General features: G+C 27.5%; 1 long non-coding RNA gene across 1 annotated transcript; it reads right to left on the minus strand.

The window, feature by feature from the left end:
- Positions 1-8,273: 8,273 nt before the first annotated feature.
- LOC126185169 (uncharacterized) lies at positions 8,274-24,730 on the minus strand. Its single transcript, XR_007536973.1, has 2 exons — positions 24,205-24,730; positions 8,274-8,635 (listed from the first exon to the last, which is right to left on the minus strand). It is a non-coding gene; the product is annotated as an uncharacterized LOC126185169 (long non-coding RNA).
- Between the last annotated feature and the right edge of the window lie 1,435 nt (positions 24,731-26,165).

Raw genomic sequence — 26,165 nt, forward strand, 5'->3', positions numbered from 1 at the left:
GGAAATACAGGACCATCTATAGCAATAAACTTAATTTCACTATTAATTATTGGACAAATACTTCTATTAATTCTAGAATCAGCAGTAGCAATAATTCAAGCTTATGTTTTCTCAATTTTAAGAACTTTATATTCTAGAGACGTATACTAAACCTATGTTAACAACTCACTCAAACCACCCATTCCACTTAGTAGATTACAGACCTTGACCATTAACAGGAGCAATTGGAGCAATAGTTTTAGTATCAGGATTAGCAAAATGATATCACCTATTTAACATTAACTTATTTATAATTGGATTTGGAATCACCTTACTAACTATAATCCAATGATGACGAGATGTAGTATGAGAAGGAACATACCAAGGACTACAATTTGTATCAATTGGATTACGATGAGGGATAATTTAATTTATTGCATCAGAAGTACTATTATTTGTTTCATTTTTCTGAGCATTTTTTAGAAGAAGACTAGCACCTACTATTGAACTAGGAATATTATGACCCCCAATAGGAATCCAACCTTTTAATCCTATACAAATTCCATTACTTAATACAGCTATTCTTTTAGCATCAGGAGTAACAGTAACATGAGCACATCATAGTTCAATAGAATCTAATCATACTCAAGCATTACAAGGACTATTCTTCACAGTATTACTAGGACTATACTTCACTGTACTTCAAGCATATGGGTATTGAGAAGCACCCTTCACCATTGCAGACGCAGTTTATGGATCAACATTCTTTATTGCAACAGGATTCCATGGGCTACATGTAATTATCGGAACAATCTTCTTATCAACATGTCTACTTCGACATTCAATAAACCAATTCTCACCAAGACACCACTTTGGATTTGATGCAGCAGCATGATACTGACACTTTGTAGACGTAGTGTGGTTATTCTTATACATCTCTATTTATTGATGGGGTAGATAATTGTTTTTCTAGTATAAATAGTACATTTGACTTCCAATCAAAAAGCTTGATATTAACCAAGAAAAACATCCTAATTTTATCTACAAGAATTTTTATTAGATTTATTATCCCAATATTTGTTATAATCCTTGCAACAACACTATCAAAAAAATTAATTAATGACCGAGAAAAAAGATCACCATTTGAGTGTGGATTTGACCCAAAAAGATCAGCACGAATACCCTTCTCACTTCGATTCTTCTTAATTGCAGTAATTTTCTTAATTTTTGATGTAGAAATCGCAGTAATCCTTCCAATCGTAATTATTTTTAAAACTTCAGATATTATAATCTGAACAATATCAACAATATTTTTTATTATGGTATTACTAGGAGGACTATACCATGAATGAAATCAAGGAGCCCTACAATGAGCAGAATAAAGGGTTGTAGTTAACTATAACATTTGGGTTGCATTAAAAAAGTATTGATATAATCAATCAACCTTAAATAGAATAAGAAGCGAAATATTGCAGTCAGTTTTGACCTGGAAGGTTGGTAAATAAATTACCCTTATTCTTATTAATTGAAGCCAAGAAGAGGCATATTACTGTTAATAATATAATTGAACTATAAAGTTCCAATTAAGGAAATTAAAGTCAATATGAAAGCTGCTAACTTTTTATATTAGCGGTTAAATTCCGTTAACATTTCTAAAATTTATATAGTTTAAATAAAACATTACATTTTCACTGTAAAAATAATATATGTATATTTATAAATACCTAAAAGTAAAAATACTTCCTTAACATCTTCAGTGTTACGCTCTAATCATAAGCTATTTAAGTAAATGAAAAATAATACCACCAAAATAAACATTCAAAAAATAAAAGTTAAAAGATAAATCTTAAAATTAGAATCATATCAACCTTGTATATAACCAATTAAATAAATAAATAGTCTATATAAACCTTGACCACCAAATAATTCACCCCAACCATAATCAAATGATTTAGATGAATAATAACCCAATTTTAGAGGAATATATCTAATAAACTTAGTTGAAAGGAAAGTTATAAACCACATACAACCAGCAAATCTGACAAAAGAAAGTATACTTAAAGAAAATAAATTTTGAGAAAAATCAAAATTAGAAATAAGATAACCCAAATAAGCACCCAAAGCAACTACAGTAATAGTCAAAAACTTTAAATAATAGGGCAAAGCAATAACATGAGGAATAGGAAAAATTAATCAAGACAAAAGACTGCCGCCAAAAACAGCAATAAACAATAAACCAATTATACCAAATGAAATATAATAACTCTTATCATCAAAAGAAAATCTAGAATAAAAATTATTATCACCAGACATTGAATAATAAAAAAGACGAAAAGAATAAGAAGCGGTTAAGCCGGTAGAAAAGAAATAAAGAAAAAAAATTAAACAATTAATTCATCTTAAACAAACCATTTCAAGAATTAAATCCTTTGAATAAAAACCTGCTAAAAATGGTATACTACACAAAGACAAACTAGAAACATTAAAACAAACTGAAGTTAAAGGCATAAAATTAACAATAGAACCTATAAAACGAATGCCCTGAGAATCCATTAAATTATGAATTATTGAACCTGCACACATAAACAATAAAGCCTTAAATAAAGCATGAGCTAATAAATGAAAAAATGCAAGTTTTGGGTAAGCCATAGCCAAAATTCTTATTATTAAACCAAGTTGTCTTAAAGTAGAAAGAGCAATAATTTTCTTCAAATCAAATTCAAAATTCGCCCCTAAACCAGACATAAATATAGTTATACAACCAATTAAAAGCAAAAATCAACCACAATTATAAGCATCTAATATTGGTCTGAAACGAATTAATAAATAAACCCCAGCAGTAACAAGAGTAGAAGAATGAACCAAAGCAGAAACAGGAGTAGGAGCAGCCATAGCAGCAGGAAGCCAAGAAGAAAAGGGAATTTGAGCTCTTTTAGTTATAGCTGCTAAAGCAATTAAATATAGTAATAAGCTTTATTTCAAAAGAATTAGAAATAAAATCATAATAATAAATGTAATTTCAACCACCAAAATTTAATATTCAAGCAATAGAAATTAAAATAGCAACATCACCAATATGATTAGAAAGTGCAGTTAATATACCCGCACTATAAGATTTCACATTTTGGTAGTAAATAACTAAACAATAAGAAACTAAACCTAAACCATCCCATCCTAATAAAATTCTAATCAAATTAGGACTAATAATTAAAAAAACCTATAGAAAGAATAAATATTAAAACAATAATAATAAAACGATTTATATTTTTTCTCCCGATATAGTCCTCTCTATAATAAATAACCAAAGAGGAAATATACATAACAAAAGACATAAAAATAAGAGACATTCAATCCAAAATTAAAGTCATAACAACCATAGAACCATTTAAATTAAAAAGTTCTCATTCAACAAAAACCCTATAATCAGTCATTAAATAATAAATACCCAAAATAAAAATTATAGTTCTAGAAAAAGATAAAGAAAAAAAACTCAAAGAACAAATATAAAACAAATTCATGGACTAAGATGAAAAATTCATATCATTGATTCCACAAAACAACATTTTTAATTAAAATACTTAGGATACCTAAACAAAAAAATACTCACCCTTTAAACAAAGAATATTTAAAGGTAATCAATGTAAAAGTAAAAGATGATATTCACGAAAATAACCAAGAGAACAAGTATAAACACCAGAATAATAATTACCATGCTGAGAATAAGAATACATGTATAAAGTATAAACAGCTCTAAAAAAAGACAAAAAAATTAAAGCAAAAAATCTAAAAGAAGATCAAGACATAATTCTATTTCACCTACCAAATTTAAAGAAGGAGGAGCAGCTATATTAGAAGAGCTCAAAAGGAATCATCATAAAGCCATTCTTGGTATCAAATTAATTATACCCTTGTTAATTAATAATCTTCGTCTACCTGAACGCTCATAAATAATATTAGATAAACAAAATAAACCAGAAGAACACAAGCCATGACCAACCATTAAAGAAAGAGAACCTATACAACCCCATCAATTCATAGTCGTCAATCCTCCAATAACTATTCTTATATGAGCAACAGAAGAATATGCAATTAAAGACTTTAAATCAACCTGACGAAAACAAATACATCTAACAATAACCCCGCCAGATAAACCTAAAGACAATCAAAAATAATTAAACTTTAAACCCAAATAAGAAATAACCTTCCTAACACGAAAAATACCATAACCACCTAACTTTAATAAAACACCAGCAAGAATCATTCTACCTGAAATAGGGGCCTCATCATGAGCCTTAGGAAGCCATAAAGGAACCAAAAATATCGGCATCTTAACTAAAAAGGCAAGAATTATAAACACATAAAATATAAAATAATAAGAACCAAAATCAACCAATAAAGGAAAATACAAAGTATTAGAAAAATCATAAACCCTAAATAAAACTAATAATAAAGGTAATCTACCAACCAGAGTATTAAAAATTAAATAAACACCAGCCTGTAAACGTTCAGGTTGATAACCTCAACCTAAAATCAAAAGTAAAGTAGGAACTAATCTAACCTCAAAAAAAATATAAAAAGAAAGAAGACTCAATCTAGCAAAAGAACAATAACGCATAATCATTAAAATTAAGACTATGAAGACAAAAAAATTAGAATGATAAGAACTTAAATAAACTGAACCTCTAGCAGTAATTATTAAAGAACAAATTCAAAAACTAAGCAAAATCGAACTAAAAGAAAAATAATCAATACCAAAATAATATCTAATCATATTCAAATCCGCATATGAATAAACACAAATCATAAAAACAAAACTAGACATAAACATTAAAGAATGAACCTACCATCAACAATTATTAACCAAACAAAGAGGGATCAAAAAAATAGTTATAAATAAATACTTTAACATAAAGATAAACCAAAACAATTAAAAAAATCATTCCCATGAGAACGAATTATTGAAACTAAAATAGAAAGACCCAAAGCACCTTCACAAACAGAAAAAACCAAAAAAATAACAGGAAAAAGATAATCATAATCAAACTAAATAAGAAAAACAATAATTAATATAAATAAAGAAAGAACAAAATATTCTAATCTCAAAAGAACCATTAATAAATGCTTACTTTTAGAGGAAAAAACATAAACACCAGCAAAATAAATCAATAAATAAGTAAAGACAGAGAATATAAACATTAGTTTTAATAGTCCAAAAAAAAACACCGGTCTTGTAAACAGGAAATAAGTTCAGACCCACTTTTAAAACTTCAGAGGTGAAAAGCTTTCCATCATCGGTCCCCAAACCCGATATTTTTAAAAAACTAACCCCTGAAATGATCAAAATAATAATTATATCACTATCAAACGTAATAAATATTAATTTTATTAAATTAAGACACCCAATATCAATAATGCTTTTCATTATCCTACAAACTTTTTTAGTCGGGCTAATAACAGGAACAATAATGGAAAGATATTGATTATCATATATTTTATTTTTTACGTTTCTTGGTGGTATATTAGTTCTCTTTATTCATATTACGAGAATTGCATCAAACGAAATATTTCAACCTAAATCAATTACGATAATTATTATCTTAACTATATGAGTATTTATTATATCAAAATAATTATTCTAGATATAACAATATTTATAGACTTTTTCAAGAATACTGAAACTATAAATATTGATAATTCAATCAATTATCAAGAAGTAACAATATCTTTAGAAAAACTATATAATAGACCAACATTTATTATTACAATAATAATTATAATTTATTTATTTTTGGCACTATTAGCAGTTGTTAAAATCACCAATATTAACCAGGGGCCTATTCGTAAAATAAGATAATTTACTAATGAATAAACCCTTACGATTAAGACATCCTTTAATTAAAATCATTAATAACTCTTTAGTTGATTTACCTGCACCAACAAAAATTTCATTTTGATGAAATTTTGGGTCCCTACTAGGACTATGTTTAGTAATTCAAATTGTAACCGGACTATTTTTAGCTATACATTATACATCAAATAATGAAATAGCGTTTAGTAGTGTAGTTCACATCTGCCGAGACGTGAATAATGGTTGAATTATTTGAACCTTACACGCAAATGGAGCTTCTATATTTTTTATTTGTATTTATTTACATGTAGGACGAGGAATTTACTACAGATCTTACATATACATGCACACCTGAATAATTGGTACAGTAATTCTATTCTTAGTTATAGCAACTGCATTTATAGGATACGTTTTACCTTGAGGTCAAATATCATTCTGAGGTGCGACAGTAATTACTAATTTATTATCAGCAATTCCATATTTAGGAACAGATTTAGTTCAATGGGTATGAGGAGGGTTCGCTGTTGATAATGCAACATTAAACCGATTCTTTACATTTCATTTTGTACTACCGTTCATTATTGCTGCAATGGCAGCAATTCATTTATTTTTCCTTCACCAAACAGGGTCTAATAACCATTTAGGCCTCAATGGAGATATTGAAAAAATTCCATTTCACCCATACTTTACTTTCAAGGACTCTATTACATTTGTATTAATAACATCATTATTAATTATATTATGCTTGATTAATCCTTACCTTCTAGGGGATCCAGATAATTTTGTACCTGCTAACCCATTAGTAACTCCCATCCATATCCAACCAGAATGATATTTCTTATTTGCATATGCAATCCTACGATCAATCTCTAATAAGCTAGGATGTGTTATTGCATTATTCTTATCAATTAGAATCTTAATAATTTTTCCATTTTATAATAAAACACCATTTCGAGGTATTCAATTCTATCCTATTAAACAGATTTTATTCTGAATTATAATAGTTGTTGTATGCTTATTAACATGAATTGGTAAACGACCTGTTGAAGAACCTTACATTATAACAGGACAAATCTTAACAATTATCTACTTTACATACTTCTTAATTAATGTACATATTGCAAACGCATGAGATAAACTAATTAAGGAATAATAAGTTAATTAGCTTAAGAAAAGCATATGTTTTGAAAACATAAAACTAGAAGTTTAACTCTTCTATTAACTTTTCTTAAAAAATTTCACTAAATAAATGAAATAAATAAAATCTTTAAACCAACAAAGAAAATAAAAAAAATTAAACATAAGGCAAAAAACTTTTTCAAGCTAAGTACATTAACTCATCATAACGAAAACGTGGTAATGTTCCCCAAACTCAAATAAACCCAAAGGACATTACAGCAAGCTTAATAAAAAATATAAAAGAATCAAATTCACCCCCTAAAAAAATTAAAGCTAATAATATTCTTATAAAAACAATTCTTGTATACTCAGCTAAAAAAATTAAAGTAAATCCACTTGCACCATATTCAATATTAAAACCTGAAACTAACTGAGATTCACCTTCGGCAAAGTCAAAAGGAGTACGGTTAGTTTCAGTTAACAAGAAGCAAAACAAGCTAAAGCTAAAGGAAAAGAAATAATAATAAATCAACAATAACGCTGATAATTTATAAAATCAAACATGTTAAAACTACCAATTAAAATAATTAAAAATAATAACATTAAAGCCAAACTAACTTCATATGAAATTTTTGAGCAACAGAACGAAGAGAACCTAATAAAGAATAATTAGAATTAGAAGACCAACCAGCAATTATAACAGTATAAACACCTAATCTAGTACAACATAAAAGAACAAAAACCCATAAGAAAAAGAACACATATAAGTCAAGTATGGGAAAATTACTCAAACAGCCAAGGAAATTATTAAATTAAAAACAGGAGAAAAATAATAAAGTAAATAATTAGATATAATAGGAATTGGCTGCTCCTTACAAATTAACTTAATAGCATCACTGAAGGGCTGAGGAATTCCTACAAAACCTACTTTATTTGGGCCCTTTCGAATTTGGATGTATCCTAAAACCATACGCTCTAATAAAGTTAAAAAAGCAACACTAATTAAAACACAAATAACTAATAAAAGAAAATTCAAAATAAACATAAATAAATCATAAAGTATCAATACTATTTGTAGAAAAAATCTACATAAATGAATTCTAAATTCAACACATTAATCTGTCAAAATAGTAATTGAATTAGTATTAATCAATAAAATAAAAAATATTTCAACCATATGGTCCTTTCGTACTAATATGAATCAATAATCTTAAGACAGAAACCGACCTGGCTCACGCCGGTCTGAACTCTGATCATGTAAGAATTTAAAGGTCGAAAAGACCTAATCGCTGGGCTACTGCACCCAAAATTTTTCTTAATCCAACATCGAGGTCGCAATCTGCTTTGTCGATATGAGCTCTCAAAAACAATTACGCTGTTATCCCTAAGGTAACTTAATCTTATGATCATAAATTATGGATCAAAACAACAAACATAAATAAATGATATAATAATGAAGAGTTTATTTATTCTTCATGTCACCCCAACAAAACATTATCATTAAATATAGAAAGACAAACAAAAAACTTTTAAAAATAAAATGTTAAGCTCTATAGGGTCTTCTCGTCCTAAAGAAAAATTTAAGCCTTTTGACTCAAAAGTTAAATTCAAAAATTTATTAAGAGACAGTTGATATCTCGTCAAGCCATTCATGCCAGCCACTAATTAAGAGACTAATGATTATGCTACCTTTGCACAGTCAAAATACCGCGGCTCTTTAAAAATCTGCTCAGTGAGCAGGCCAGACCTCAAAGTATTTTCAAGAGGACATGTTTTTGATAAACAGGCGGAAATCAATTTTGCATAGTTCCTTATAATAAATTCACAAGGTAAAAATTATATACAAATAAATATACTAATTCTATCATTATTACAAAAATTTTAAAATTAAATAAATAATGTTAATAAAAAACCTAAAATAATTATAAAATCAAAATAAAAAATAATGAACTAAAACGTAATCTTAGAGATAGCTGGTTTAAAGCTTACTATTATATTTTATAAAACAAATTATAGGTTATTAACTTCAAAGCTTATCCCTTAAAGAATAAATAAGTTAATATTTAAACTTAAAAAATTAAATAAAAACAATTACCTTCAAAAAATTAAATTTTTTCTTAAGAAACTAGATATCTTGGGAAACGATTAACATCTCATTTCTATAAATAATTTAATAATAATTATGATACATTAACTATAAATTATTTATAAATCAACCCAAATCGAGACAAGTAAAATAAATACTAAAACTTTGATAAACCCTGATACAAAAGGTACAACAAATAAAATCTACTTTTAAAAATTTAAAATAATATTTCATAAAACAATTACATTACCAATAAACTATAATTTAAAAAATCAATTCTACAAACTATACTAAGACAAAAATCGACAAGATTATTTTTATTAAATAATTAAATAAACAAAAAATAAATATAATAAAATAAATAATCAAGATATCCTGATTTGCACAGAAAAATTTTCAGTGTAAATGAAACACTTTACTAATTAGTTATATCTTGAAACTCTTACTAGATACACTTTCCAGTACATCTACTATGTTACGACTTATCTCATCTAAATTGAAGCTAAATTAAAACAATAAAATAGAATAATCAATAATGAGAGCGACGGGCGATGTGTACACACCTCAGAGCCAATATCAGTTAAATTAAATAAATTAAATTACTATCAAATCCACCTTCATTAAAAGTATTTCACCATCAAATCCGTTATAAACAAAAATCTATTGTAACCCACCTCCTCTTAACTATAAGGTGCACCTTGACCTGAAATACTTTATAATTATAAATCTTGAGAAATATAACTCTAAAAAGATTCTCTGATAACGGAGATATACATACAAATAAATTAAGTAGAGTAAATCGTGTATTATCAACCACGGGGTAGGTTCCTCTGAATGGAATGAGATACCGCCAAATTCTTTGGGTTTAAAGACTTTAACTAATAGTACCCTGGTAAATATAATTAACATTTAAAATAATAGGGTATCTAATCCTAGTTTATTATTTTAATTTCACAGATTCATAAAAAGAGCTATAAATAAATTTTAACATTTCACCTTACAAATTTATATTTTAACCCTAAAAATATAAAAAACTATTTTAACCAATAATATTCACTTGTATCAATCGTATAACCGCGACTGCTGGCACGAATTATGCCGATACTAAATAAATTGCTAAATCCAAAATCACTTGATAATTAAATCAAATTACTGCAAAATAGAACATTTAGTTTAACAAAACTTACATACAATACAAGGAAAAGTGAATAAATAAGCAAGAATTAAACTTTTGGAAATAAAATAAGAAATTCAAAAATTTATAAAATTAAGAAAAAATAAAAGATTCAAATATTTAAAGGAAAAAAAAAAGAAAAAAAAACTCAAATAGTGACAAAAAAAAGAAACGCGCCCTCGAATGACCACAACAACTTCTCTATTATATATAAATAAAGATTAATATGGAACATGTACACCAATAAATGGATTATATTCTTTCTTATTTAATCTTTCTTTTCACTAATAATAAAGAAAGATTAAATAATATAATAAATATATTTTATACAGTTATGTAAATTAATGTAATATGTTATTAATATAAAATTAACTTTATATTAAGTTAACTTAAAAATTAATTAATTAAATATTTTAATTATAGAAAATACATCTAATTATATTCTTATAATTAATATAATTATTTATATTAATATAATATTTTATATTTAACAATATAATTTATATTTACTATATCTTATTATAATAGAATTTAATATTAATTTACATATTATTATATAATTTATAATATAATAACCTATTTTAAGCTAAAAACATAAATAGCTATAATCCTAGGTAAATAAATGTATTAAAATAATCACTTAATAATAATATAATAACTTTATAAGTATTTAAATTTAATTAAATGTAATACATTAATATAAATTATTTATTGTATATAATATATAATATATGCTCTAATTATCCGAAACGAGATAAATTAATTAGAAATAACCAAAATAATACATAAACAAATTATCAAAAAAAAATTTTAATTTATATATTAAATATAAATGAAGTGTCTGATGAAAAGGTTACCTTGATAGGGTAAATCAAGTAAATAAAAATTACCTTCATTAAAAATTACATAAGACAGAATTAAACTACCTCCTTTAGTATCAAAAACTAACGTGCATCATACACCTTAATGTAAAAAGGTATGCTACACAAGCTAATGGGTTCATACCCCATTTATAGAGGTATCAATTCTCTCCTTTTTAATGACCAACAACTCTACAAAACTTCTCTTCCTATCAACATTAATGATAGGAACGATCCTGTCCAATTCATCAAACTCCTGATTTGGAGTTTGAATAGGACTTGAGATCAACTTACTTTCATTTATTCCGCTCCTAACAAGAAATAAAAATATAATAATAAATGAATCATCAATTAAATATTTTATTGTCCTAGCAATATCATCGACAATACTATTATTTTCAATTTTGCTGACTCAAATAAAATATCCAATAGGATGAGAAACAGAATTTATCCCATCAATAATAATCAGATCTAGATTATTATTAAAGATCGGGGCTGCACCTTTCCATTTCTGATTTCCAGAAGTAATAGGAGCTTCAAGATGAAATAACTGTTTAACACTAATAACATGGCAAAAAATTGCCCCAATAATGGTGTTATCTTATTGTATTCAATTAAGAACTTTCGTTTGAACAATTATCATCTAAAAATTATTATTGGGGCAATAGGTGGTTTAAATCAAACATCTCTAAGACAACTTCTAGCATATTCCTCAATTAGACATTTAGGGTGAATAATTAGATCTCTAACAGTTAGAGAAAACATCTGAGAACTATACTTTATTATTTACTCTCTAATAAGATTAATTATGGTCTTATTATTTAAGCAAATAAATCTATTTTTTATAAACCAAATTTATTCAGCCAGAAATATAAAAACTGAAATTAAATTCATAATATTTTTATCTCTTCTATCCCTAGGTGGTTTGCCACCATTCCTTGGATTTCTACCAAAATGAATTGTAATACAATCATTGATAGAAAATAACATAACAACTATTATAACCATTATAGTTGTATTAACTACAATTACACTTTATTATTATATACGTATTAGATTCTCAGCCCTAATTATGTCATACACAAAAAATTCATGATCTATAAAAATATAGTCTCAAAAATCAAGAATTATTCTCCCTATAACAGTAATAAATTCAACAATAGGATTAATCTCAACATCAACCTTAATCTCATTATACTAAGGACTTAGGTTAACTAAACTAATAACCTTCAAAGTTATAATTAAAAGAATAATCTCTTAGGCCTTAGTAAAATTTCACACCTCTAGAATTGCTGTCTAGAATCATAATTGAATATAAGGCCTAAACACATGGTAGATTTACAGTCTAAACACATGGTAGATTTACAGTCTACCACCTTAAATTCAGCCATCTTACTGCAAAAATGATTATTCTCAACAAACTATAAGGATATTGGTACTTTATACTTCTTATTTGGAGCGTGAGCAGGAATAGTAGGAACATCAATAAGAATACTTATTCGTGCTGAACTCTGCCAACCAGGATCACTAATTGGAGACGACCAAATCTATAATGTTATTATTACAGCACACGATTTGTAACAATTTTTTTATAGTAATTCCTATTATAATTGGTGGATTTGGTAATTGGCTCGTACCATTAATAATTGGTGCACCAGATATAGGATTCCCATGAATAAATAATATAAGTTTTTAATTACTACCGCCTTCACTAACCCTTCTTCTTACATCTTCTATAGTAGATAACGGTGCTGGTACAGGGTGAACAGTTTACCCCCCTCTTGCAGGGGCAATCGCACATGGAGGAGCATCTGTAGACCTTGCTATTTTCTCACTTCACTTAGCAGGTGTATCATCTATTCTTGGTGCAGTAAACTTCATTACAACAGCAATTAATATACGATCAGAAAATATAACTCTAGATGAAACACCTTTATTTGTATGATCCGTAGCAATTACAGCTCTTCTCCTCCTTTTGTCGCTTCCAGTATTAGCAGGGGCTATTACTATACTACCAACAGATCGAAATTTAAATACATCATTCTTTGACCCTGCGGGAGGAGGTGACCCAATTCTATATCAACACTTATTTTGATTCTTTGGGCACCCAGAAGTTTACATTTTAATTATTCCAGGATTTGGAATTATCTCTCACATTGTATGTCAAGAAAGAGGAAAAATTGAATCATTTGGAACACTAGCTATAATTTATTTATATTATCAATTGGACTAATAAGATTTATTGTATGAGCACATCACATATTTACAGTAGAAATAGACGTTGACACACGAGCTTACTTTACATCAGCAACAATAATTATTGCTGTACCTACAGGAATTAAGGTATTCAGATGATTAGCTACACTATATGGAACTAAATTCAAATTCAATCCACCACTATTATGGGCTTTAGGATATATTTTTCTATTCACAATTGGTGGACTAACAGGGTTAGTATTAGCAAACTCATCACTTGACATCATATTACATAATACATATTATGTAGTAGCCCACTCCATTATGTATTATCTATAGGAGCAGTATTTGCAATCATAGGAGGTGTTATTCAATGATATCCATTATTTACAGGATTAACTATAAATAATACATGATTAAAAATCCAATTTACAATTATATTTATTAGGGTAAACTTAACATTCTTCCCTCAACACTTCCTAGGACTAACAGGAATACCACGACGATATTCAGATTATCCAGATGCATATACATCATGAAATGTAGTGTCAAGTATTGGGTCTACAATTTCTATTGTAGGAATCATTATATTTATTGTAATTATATGAGAAAGAATGGTTACAAACTGAGCAATCATATTTAGAGCTAATATAAGAAGATCAACAGAATGACTACAAAATAACCCACCAGCAGAACACAGCTACTCAGAACTACCATTAATTTCTAGATTCTAATATGGCAGATTAGTGCAGTAGATTTAAGCTCTACTAATAAAGGTTTGACCTTTTATTAGAAAATTCATTAATGGCAACATGATCAAATTTATCCCTTGAAGATGGAGCTTCCCCATTAATGGAGCAATTGTCATTCTTCCATGATCATACTATAGTAGTATTATTATTAATTACAGTAATTGTAGGCTATGCTCTAAGTTATATATTATTTATTGCCTATACAAACCGAAACATACTTCACGGACATTTAATTGAAACAATCTGAACAGCACTACCAGCAATTACACTAATTTTCATTGCACTCCCATCATTACGACTACTATATTTACTTGATGATTCAGTAGATGCAATAATCACAATTAAAACAATTGGACGACAATGATACTGAAGATACGAATATTCAGACTTTATAGACGTAGAATTTGACACTTATATAACACCAGAACAAGACCTAGAAAATGACGGATTTCGATTCCTAGATGTAGATAACCGAACAATTCTACCAATAAATACGGAAGTACGAGTATTAACAAGAGCATCAGACGTTCTACACTCATGAGCAGTACCTGCATTAGGGGTTAAAATTGATGCAACGCCAGGTCGACTAAACCAAGGAACATTTACAATAAACCGGCCTGGATTGTTCTTTGGACAATGTTCAGAAATCTGTGGAGCGAACCACAGATTCATACCAATTGTAATTGAAAGAACTTCAGTAAGCTTATTTATCAAGTGATCTAAGATAATCTAAAGAGTTTGTTAAAATATATAACATTAGAGTGTCAATCTAAAATAACTAAGCAATTAGTACACCTTGAAATACATCAGATGACTGAAAGTAAGTAATGGTCTCTTAAACCAAAAAATAGTAAATTAACGACTACTTCTGATGGGGAAATTTAATCCAAATCCCTCAAATATCCCCTCTCATATGATTCTCCATATTCATTATATTTTTTGCTACATTAATTTTATTTAATCAAATAAACTTTTTTTCATTTAAACCAAATCTTATTAAAAGAGCAGAAAAAAGAACAATTGATATAAAAAACTTAAATTGAAAAGATAACAATTTTTTTTCAACATTTGACCCATCAACTAATATCTTCAATTTATCATTAAATTGAACTAGAACATTCTTAGGATTATTATTAATCCCATCAATGTTTTTACTTACACCATCACGAATTAATATTATTTGAAATAAACTAAACTTAACCTTACACAATGAATTTAAAACAATACTAGGACCAAAATCATGTAATGGAACAACATTCATCTTCATTTCAATATTTATTATAATACTATCTAATAATTTCATAGGATTTTTCCCTTACATCTTTACTAGAACAAGACATTTAGTATTAACATTTGCAATCGCTCTACCTATATGATTAAGATTTATGTTATTTGGATGAATTAATCATACCAATCAAATATTTACACACCTTGTTCCTCAAGGAACACCGCCTGCATAATATCATTTATAGTATTAATTGAAACAATTAGAAATGTCATTCGAGCAGGTACATTAGCACTACGACTAGCAGCAAATATAATTGCAGGACACTTACTATTAACATTACTAGGAAATACAGGACCATCTATAGCAATAAACTTAATTTCACAATTAATTATTGGACAAATACTTCTATTAATTCTAGAATCAGCAGTAGCAATAATTCAAGCTTATGTTTTCTCAATTTTAAGAACTTTATATTCTAGAGAGGTATAGTAAACCTATGTTAACAACTCACTCAAACCACCCATTCCACTTAGTAGATTACAGACCTTGACCATTAACAGGAGCAATTGGAGCAATAGTTTTAGTATCAGGATTAGCAAAATGATTTCACCTATTTAACATTAACTTATTTATAATTGGATTTGGAATTACCTTACTAACTAGAATCCAATGAAGACGAGATGTAGTATGAGAAGGAACATACCAAGGACTACATATGGCATTTGTATCAATTGGATTACGATGAGGGATAATTTTATTTATTGCATCAGAAGTACTATTCTTTGTTTCATTTTTCTGAGCATTTTTAGAAGAAGACTAGCACCTACTATTGAACTAGGAATATTATGACCCCCAATAGGAATCCAACCTTTTAATCCTATACAAATTCCATTACTTAATACAGCTATTCTATTAGCATCAGGAGTAACAGTAACATGAGCACATCATAGTTTAATAGAATCTAATCATACTCAAGCATTACAAGGACTATTCTTCACAGTATTACTAGGACTATACTTCACTATACTTCAAGCATATGAGTATTGAGAAGCACCCTTCACCATTGCAGACGCAGTTTATGGATCAACATTCTTTATTGCTACAGGATTCCATGGGCTACATGTAATTATCGGAACAATCTTCTTATCAACATGTCTACTTCGACATTCAATAAACCAATTCTCACCAAGACACCACTTTGGATTTGAAGCAGCAGCATGATACTGACACTTTGTAGACGCAGTGTGATTATTCTTATACATCTCTATTTATCGATGGGGTAGATAATTGTTTTTCTAGTATAAATAGTACATTTGACTTCCAATCAAAAAGCTTGACATTAATCAAGAAAAACATCCTAATTTTATCTACAAGAATTTCTATTAGGTTTATTATCCCAATAATTGTTATAATCCTTGCAACAACACTATCAAAAAAATTAATTAATGACCGAGAAAAAAGATCACCTTTTGAGTGTGGATTTGACCCAAAAAGATCAGCACGAATACCCTTCTCACTTCGATTCTTCTTAATTGCAGTAATTTTCTTAATTTTTGACGTAGAAATCGCACTAATCCTTCCAATTGTAATTATTTTTAAAACTTCAGATATTATAATCTGAACAATATCAACAATATTATTTATTATAGTATTACTAGGAGGACTATACCATGAATGAAATCAAGGAGCCTTACAATGAGCAGAATAAAGGTTGTAGTTAACTATAACATTTGGGTTGCATTCAAAAAGTATTGATATAATCAATCAACCTTAAATAGAATAAGAAGCGAAATATTGCAGTCAGTTTCGACCTGGAAGGTTGGTAAATAAAATATCCTTATTCTTATTAATTGAAGCCGAAAAGAGGCGTATTACTGTTAATAATATAATTGAACTATAAAGTTCCAATTAAGGAAATGTAAAGTCAATATGAAAGCTGCTAACTTTTTATATTAGCGGTTAAATTCCGTTAACATTTCTAAAATTAATATAGTTTAAATAAAACATTACATTTTCACTGTAAAAATAATATATGTATATTTATAAATACCTAAAAGTAAAAATACTTCCTTAACATCTTCAGTGTTACGCTCTAATCATAAGCTATTTAGGTAAACGAAAAATAATACTACCAAAATAAACATTCAAAAAATAAAAGTTTAAAGATAAATCTTAAAATTAGAATCATATCAACCTTGTATATAACCAATTAAATAAATAAATAGTCTATATAAACCTTGACCACCAAATAATTCACCCCAACCATAATCAAATGATTTAGAAGAATAATAACCCAATTTTAAAGGAATATATCTAATAAACTTAGTTGAAAGGAAAGGTATAAACCCCATAGAACCAGCATATCTGACAAAAGAAAGTATACTTAAAGAAAATAAATTTTGAGAAAAATCAAAATTAGAAATAAGATTACCCAAATAAGCACCCAAAACAACTACAGTAATAGTCAAAAACTTTAAATAATAGGGCAAAGCAATAACATGAGGAATAGGAAAAATTAATCAAGACAAAAGACTGCCGCCAAAAACAGCAATAAATAATAAACCAATTATACCAAATGAAATATAATAACCCTTATTATCAAAAGAAAATCTAGAATAAAAATTATTATCACCAGACATTGAATAATAAAAAAGACGAAAAGAATAAGAAGCGGTTAAGCCGGTAGAAAAGAAATAAAGAAAAAAATTAAACAATTAATTCATCTTAAACAAACTATTTCAAGAATTAAATCCTTTGAATAAAAACCAGCTAAAAATGGTATACCACACAAAGACAAACTAGAAACATTAAAACAAACTGAAGTAAAAGGCATAGAATTAACAATAGAACCTATAAAACGAATGTACTGAGAATCCTTTAAATTATGAATTATTGAACCTGCACACATAAACAATAAAGCCTTAAATAAAACATGAGCTAATAAATGAAAAAATTCAAGTTTTGGGTAACCCATAGCCAAAATTCTTATTATTAAACCAAGTTGTCTTAAAGTAGAAAGAGCAATAATTTTCTTCAAATCAAATTCAAAATTCGCCCCTAAACCAGACATAAATATAGTTATACAACCAATTAAAAGCAAAAATCAACCTCAATTATAAGCATCTAATATTGGTCTGAAACGAATTAATAAATAAACCCCAGCAGTAACAAGAGTAGAAGAATGAACCAAAGCAGAAACAGGAGTAGGAGCAGCCATAGCAGCAGGAAGCCAAGAAGAAAAGGGAATTTGAGCTCTTTTAGTTATAGCTGCTTAAACAATTAATATAGTAATAAGCTTTATTTCAAAAGAATTAGAAATAAAATCATAATAATAAATGTAATTTCAACCAGCAAAATTTAATAGTCAAGCAATAGAAATTAAAATAGCAACATCACCAATACGATTAGAAAGTGCAGTTAATATAACTAAACAATAAGAAACTAAACCTAAACCATCCCATCCTAATAAAATTCTAATCAAATTAGGACTAATAATTAAAAAACCTATAGAAAGAATAAATATTAAAACAATAATAATAAAACGATTTATATTTTTTCTCCCAATATACAGTCCTCTCTATAATAAATAACCAAAGAAGAAATATACATAACAAAAGACATAAAGATAGGAGACATTCAATCCAAAATTAAAGTCATAACAACCATAGAACCATTTAAATTAAAAAGTTCTCATTCAACAAAAACTCTATAATCAATTATTAAATAATAAATACCCAAAGTAAAAATTATAGTTCTAGAAAAAAATAAAGAAAAAAACTCAAAGAACAAATAGAAAACAAATTCACGGCCTAAGATGAAATAATTCATATCATTGATTCCACAAAACAACATTTTTAAATAAAATACTTAAGCAACCTAAACAAAAAAATACTCACCCTTTAAACAAAGAATATTTAAAGGTAATCAATGTAAAAGTAAAAGATGATATTCACGAAAATAACCAAGAGAACAAGTATAAACACCAGAATAATAATTACCATTCTGAGAATAAGAATACATGTATAAAGTATAAACAGCTCTAAAAAAAGACAAAAAAATTAAAGCAAAAAATCTAAAAGAAGATCAAGACATAATTCTATTTAATAATCTAAGTTCACCTACCAAATTTAAAGAAGGAGGAGCAGCTATATTAGAAGAGCTCAAAAGGAATCATCATAAAGCCATTCTTGGTATCAAATTAATTATACCCTTGTTAATTAATAATCTTCATCTACCTAAATGCTCATAAATAATATTAGATAAACAAAATAAACCAAAAGAACACAAGCCATGACCAACCATTAAAGAAAGAGAACCTATACAACCCCATCAATTCATAGTCATCATTCCTCCAATAACTAATCATATATGAGCAACAGAAGAATATGCAATTAAAGACTTTAAATCAACCTGACGAAAACAAATAAATCTAACAATAACCCCGCCAGATAAACCTAAAGACAATCAAAAATAATTAAACTTTAAACCCAAATAAGAAATAACCTTCCTAACACGAAAAATACCATAACCACCTAACTTTAATAAAACACCAGCAAGAATCATTCTACCTGAAATAGGGGCCTCAACATGAGCCTTAGGAAGCCATAAATGAACCAAATATATCGGCATCTTAACTAAAAAGGCAAGAATTATAAACACATAAAATATAAAATAATAAGAACCAAAATCAACCAATAAAGGAAAATACAAAGTATTAGAAAAATCATAAACCCTAAATAAAACTAATAATAAAGGTAATCTAGCAACCAGAGTATTAAAAATTGAATAAACACCAGCCTGTAAACGTTCAGGTTGATAACCTCAACCTAAAATCAAAAGAAAAGTAGGAACTAATCTAGCCTAAAAAAATATATAAAAAGAAAGAAGACTCAATCTAGCAAAAGAACAATGAAGCATAATCATTAAAATTAATACTATAAAGACAAAAAAAATTAGAATGATAAGAAGTTAAATAAACTGAACCTCTAGCAGTAATTATTAGAGAACAAATTCAAAAACTAAGCAAAATCAAACTAAAAGAAAAATAATCAATACCAAAATAATATCTAATCATATTCAAATCTGCATATGAATAAACACAAATCATAAAAACAAAACTAGACATACACATTAAAGAATGAACCAACCACCAACAATTATTAACCAAACAAAGAGGGATCAAAAAAATAGTTATAAATAAATACTTTAACATAAAGATAAACCAAAAGAATTAAAAAAATCATTCCCATGAGAACGAATTATTGAAACTAAAATAGAAAGACCTAAAGCACCTTCACAAACAGAAAAAACCAAAAAACAACTGGAAAAAAATAATCATAATCAAACTCAATAAGAAAAACAATAATTAATATAAATAAAGAAAGAACAATATATTCTAATCTCAAAAGAACCATTAATAAATGCTTACGTTTAGAGGAAAAAACATAAACACCAACAAAATAAATCAATAAAGATGTAAAGACAGAGAATATAAACATTAGTTTTAATAGTTTAAAAAAACGCCGGTCTTGTAAACCGGAAATAAGTTCGGCCCCACTTTTAAAACTTCAGAGGTGGAAAAGCTTTCCATCATCGGTCCCCAAAACCGATATTTTTAATAAACTAACCCCTGAAATGATCAAAATAATAATTATGTCACTATCAAACGTAATGAATATTAATTTTATTAAATTAAGACACCCAATATCAATAATGCTTTTCATTATCCTACAAACTTTTTTAGTCGGGCTAATAACAGGAACAATAATGGAAAGTTATTGATTATCATATATTTAATTTTTAACGTTTCTTGGTTGTATATTAGTTCTATTGATCTATATTACGAGAATTGCATCAAACGAAATATTTCAACCTAATTCAATTACGATAATTATTACCTTAACTATATGAGTATTTATTATATCAGTATTAATTATTCTAGATATAACAATATTTATAGACTTTTTCAAGAATACTGAGACTATAAATAATGATAATTCTATCAATTATCAAGATATAACAATATCTTTAGAAAAACTATATAATAGACCAACATTTATTATTACAATAATAATAATAATTTATTTATTTTTGGCACTATCAGCAGTTGTTAAAATCACCAATATTAACCAGGGGCCTATTCGTAAAATAAGATAATTTACTAATGAATAAACCCTTACGATTAAGACATCCTTTAATTAAAATCATTAATAACTATTTAGTTGATTTACCTGCACCAACAAATATTTCATTTTGATGAAATTTTGGGTCCCTACTAGGACTATGTTTAGTAATTCAAATTGTAACGAGACTATTTTTAGCTATACATTATACATCAAATATTGAAATAGCGTTTAGTAGTGTAGTTCACATCTGCCGAGACGTAAATAATGGTTGAATTATTCGAACCATACATGCAAATGGAGCTTCTATATTTTTTATTTGTATTTATTTACATGTAGGATGAGGAATTGAATACGGATCTTACATATACATGCACACCTGAATAATTGGTACAGTAATTCTATTCTTAGTTATAGCAACCGCATTTATAGGATACGTTTTACCTTGAGGTCAAATATCATTCTGAGGTGCGACAGTAATTACTAATTTATTATCAGCAATTCCATATTTAGGAACAGATTTAGTTCAATGGGTATGAGGAGGGTTTTCTGTTGATAATGCAACATTAAACCGATTCTTTACATTTCATTTTGTACTACCGTTTATTATTGCTGCAATGGCAGCAATTCATTTATTTTTCCTTCACCAAACAGGGTCTAATAACCCTTTAGGCCTAAATGGAGATATTGAAAAAATTCCATTTCACCCATACTTTACTTTCAAGGACTCTATTACATTTGTATTAATAACATCATTATTAATTATATTATGCTTGATTAATCCTTACCTTCTAGGGGATCCAGATAATTTTGTACCTGCTAACCAATTAGTAACTCCTGTCCATATCCAACCAGAATGATATTTCTTATTTGCATATGCAATTCTACGATCAATCCCTAATAAGCTAGGAGGTGTTATTGCATTATTCTTATCAATTAGAATCTTAATAATTTTACCATTTTATAATAAAACACCATTTCGAGGTATTCAATTCTATCCTATTAATCAGATTTTATTCTGGATTATAGTAGTTGTTGTATGCTTATTAACATGAATTGGTAAACGACCTGTTGAAGAACCTTACATTATAACAGGACAAATCTTAACAATTATCTACTTTACATACTTCTTAATTAATGTACATATTGCAAACGCATGAGATAAACTAATTAAGGAATAATAAGTTAATTAGCTTAAGAAAAGCATATGTTTTGAAAACATAAAACTAGAAGTTTAACTCTACTATTAACTTTTCTTAAAAAATTTCACAAAATAAATGAAATAAATAAAATCTTTAAACCGACAAAGAAAATAAAAAAATTTAAAGATAAAGGCAAAAAACTTTTTCAAGCTAAGTACATTAACTTATCATAACGAAAACGTGGTAATGTTCCCCGAACTCAAATAAACCCAAAGGACATTACAGCAAGCTTAATAAAAAAATAAAAGAATAAAAATCACCACCTAAAAAAATTAAAGCTAATAATATTCTTATAAAAACAATTCTTGTATACTCAGCTAAAAAAATTAAAGTAAATCCACCTGCATCATATTCAATATTAAAACCTGAAACTAACTCAGATTCACCTTCGGCAAAGTCAAAAGGAGTATGGTTAGTTACAGCTAAACAAGAAGCAAAACAAGCTAAAGCTAAAGGAAAAGAAATAATAATAAATCAACAATAAAGCTGATAATTTATAAAATCAAACATGTTAAAACTACCAATTAAAATAATTAATGATAATAAAATTAAAGCCAAATTAACTTCATATGAAATTGTTTGAGCAACAGAATGAAGAGAACCTAATAAAGAATAATTTGAATTAGAAGACCAACCAGCAATTATAACAGTATAAACACCTAATCTAGTACAACATAAAGAAAACAAAAATCCATAAGAAAAAGAACACATATATGTCAAGTAAGGGAAAATTACTCAAACACCCAAGGAAATTATTAAATTAAAAACAGGAGAAAAATAATAAAGTAAATAATTAGATATATTAGGAATTGGCTGCTCCTTACAAATTAACTTAATAGCATCACTAAAGGGCTCAGGAATTCCTACAAAACCTACTTTATTTGGGCCCTTTCGAATTTGGATGTAACCTAAAACCTTACGCTCTAATAAAGTTAAAAAAGCAACACTAATTAAAACACAAATAACTAATAAAAGAAAATTCAAAATAAACATAAATAAATCATAAAGTATCAATACTATTTGTAGGAAAAATCTACATAAATGAATTCTAAATTCAACACATTAATCTGTCAAAGTAGTAATTTAATTAGTATTATTCAATAAAATAAAAAATATTTCAACCACATGGTCCTTTTGTACTAATATGAATCAATAATCTTAGGATAGAAACCGACCTGGCTCACGCCGGTCTGAACTCTGATCATGTAAGAATTTAAAGGTCGAAAAGACCTAATCGCTGGGCTACTGCACCCAAAATTTTTCTTAATCCAACATCGAGGTCGCAATCTGCTTTGTCGATATGAGCTCTCTAAAACAATTACGCTGTTATCGCTAAGGTAACTTAATCTTATGATCATAAATTATGGATCAAAACAACAAACATAAATAAATGATATAATAATGAAGAGTTTATTTATTCTTCATGTCACCCCAACAAAACATCAACATTAAATATAGAAAGACAAACAAAAAACTATATAAAAATAAAATGTTAAGCTCTATAGGGTCTTCTCATCCTAAAGAAAAATTTAAGCCTTTTGACTCAAAAGTTAAATTCAAAAATTTATTAAGAGACAGTTGATATCTCGTCAAGCCATTCATTCCAGCCACTAATTAAGAGACTAATGATTATGCTACCTTTGCACGGTCAAAATACAGCAGCTCTTTAAAATCTGCTCAGTGAGCAGGCCAGACCTCAAAGTATTTTCAAGAGGACATGTTTTTGATAAACAGGTGGAAATCAATTTTGCCTAGTTCCTTATAATAAATTCACAAGATAAAAATTATATACAAATAAATATACTAATTCTATCATTATTACAAAAATTTTAAAATTAAATAAATAATCTTAATAAAAAACCTAAAATAATTATAAAATCAAAATAAAAAATAATGAACTAAAACGTAATCTTAGAGATAGCTGGTTTAAAGCTTACTATTATATTTTATAAAACAAATTATATGTTATTAACTTCAAAGCTTATCCCTTAAAGAATAAATAAGTTAATATTTATACTTAAAAAATTAAATAAAAACAATTAACTTCAAAAAATTAAATATTTTCTTAAGAAACTAGATATCTTGGGAAACGATTAACATCGCATTTCTATAAATAATTTAATAATAATTATGATACATTAACTATAAATTATTTATAAATCAACCCAAATCGAGATAAGTAAAATATATACTAAAATTTTGATAAACCCTGATACACATGGTACAACAAATAAAATCTACTTTTAAAAATTTAAAATAATATTTCATAAAACAATTACATTACCAATAAACTATAATTTAAAAAATTAATTCTCCAAAATATACTAAGACAAAATTCGACAAAATTATTTTTATTAAATAATTAAATAAACAAAAAATAAATATAATAAAATAAATAATCAAGATATCCTGATTTGCACAGAAAAATTTTCAGTGTAAATGTAACCCTTTACTAATAAGTTATATCTTGAAACTCTTACTAGATACACTTTCCAGTACATCTACTATGTTACGACTTATCTCATCTAAATTGAAGCTAAATTAAAACAATAAAATAGAATAATCAGTAATGAGAGCGACAGGCGATGTGTACACACCTCAGAGCCAATATCAGTTAAATTAAATAAATTAAATTACTATCAAATCCACCTTCATTAAAAGTATTTCACCATCAAATCCATTATAAACAAAAATCTATTGTAACCCACCTTCTCTTAACTATAAGCTGCACCTTGACCTGAAATACTTTATAATTATAAATCTTGAGAATTATAACTCTAAAAAGATTCTCTGATAACGGAGAGGTGTATGATGCACGTTAGTTTTTTATACTAAAGGAGGTAGTTTAATTCTGTCTTATGTAATTTTTAATGAAGGTAACTTTTATTTACTTGATTTACCCTATCAAGGTAACCCTTTAATCAGGCACTTCATTTATATTTAATATATAAATTAAAAATTTTTTTTGAAAATTTGTTTATGTATTATTTTGGTTATTTCTAATTAATTTATCTCGGTTCGGATAATTTGAGCATATATTATATATTATATACAATAAATAATTTATATTAATATATTACATTTAATTAAATTTAAATACTTGGGCTGGTTAATATTACTATATTCCATCCACCGCTCAGTGAGGAGGCTAAATATTTTGTAGGAAACTGCGCTCAGGTGGATAATGTGCTATGTTCCCACTACCAGCAATAGGCCCTCATTACGTTTTTGTTGTATTATCGTTCCCTGTCAAGTGATGGCAGATCACCTGCAGATATCCTTCAGGAATGCGAATCCAGCTAGCTTATGCTTTGCGTGTACCCATAGCAGAGTATTACATTCTGCTTCGGCACACCATACTTAAGCCTCAGTACGATGTTTTCTCTTCGGTGTTGAGTAACTATCATCACTGGGAGCAGGGCATCGGAACAAGGGTTTTGAGCAGATCCTTTTACCCTGTGCAAGATTCCTCTGGGTAGCACCTGTGGCATCAGAATCTTTTGCTTTTCTGAGTGATCCTGCTGTGGACGTTCCGTTCACACATGCTGCACCTCACAGGACTTTGCTGCTCCAGCCGTCTTCGCCTTCCCTGAACCTGG

This window comes from Schistocerca cancellata, chromosome 4, assembly GCF_023864275.1.
Source record: "Schistocerca cancellata isolate TAMUIC-IGC-003103 chromosome 4, iqSchCanc2.1, whole genome shotgun sequence".
Taxonomy (NCBI): Eukaryota; Metazoa; Arthropoda; class Insecta; order Orthoptera; family Acrididae; genus Schistocerca; species Schistocerca cancellata.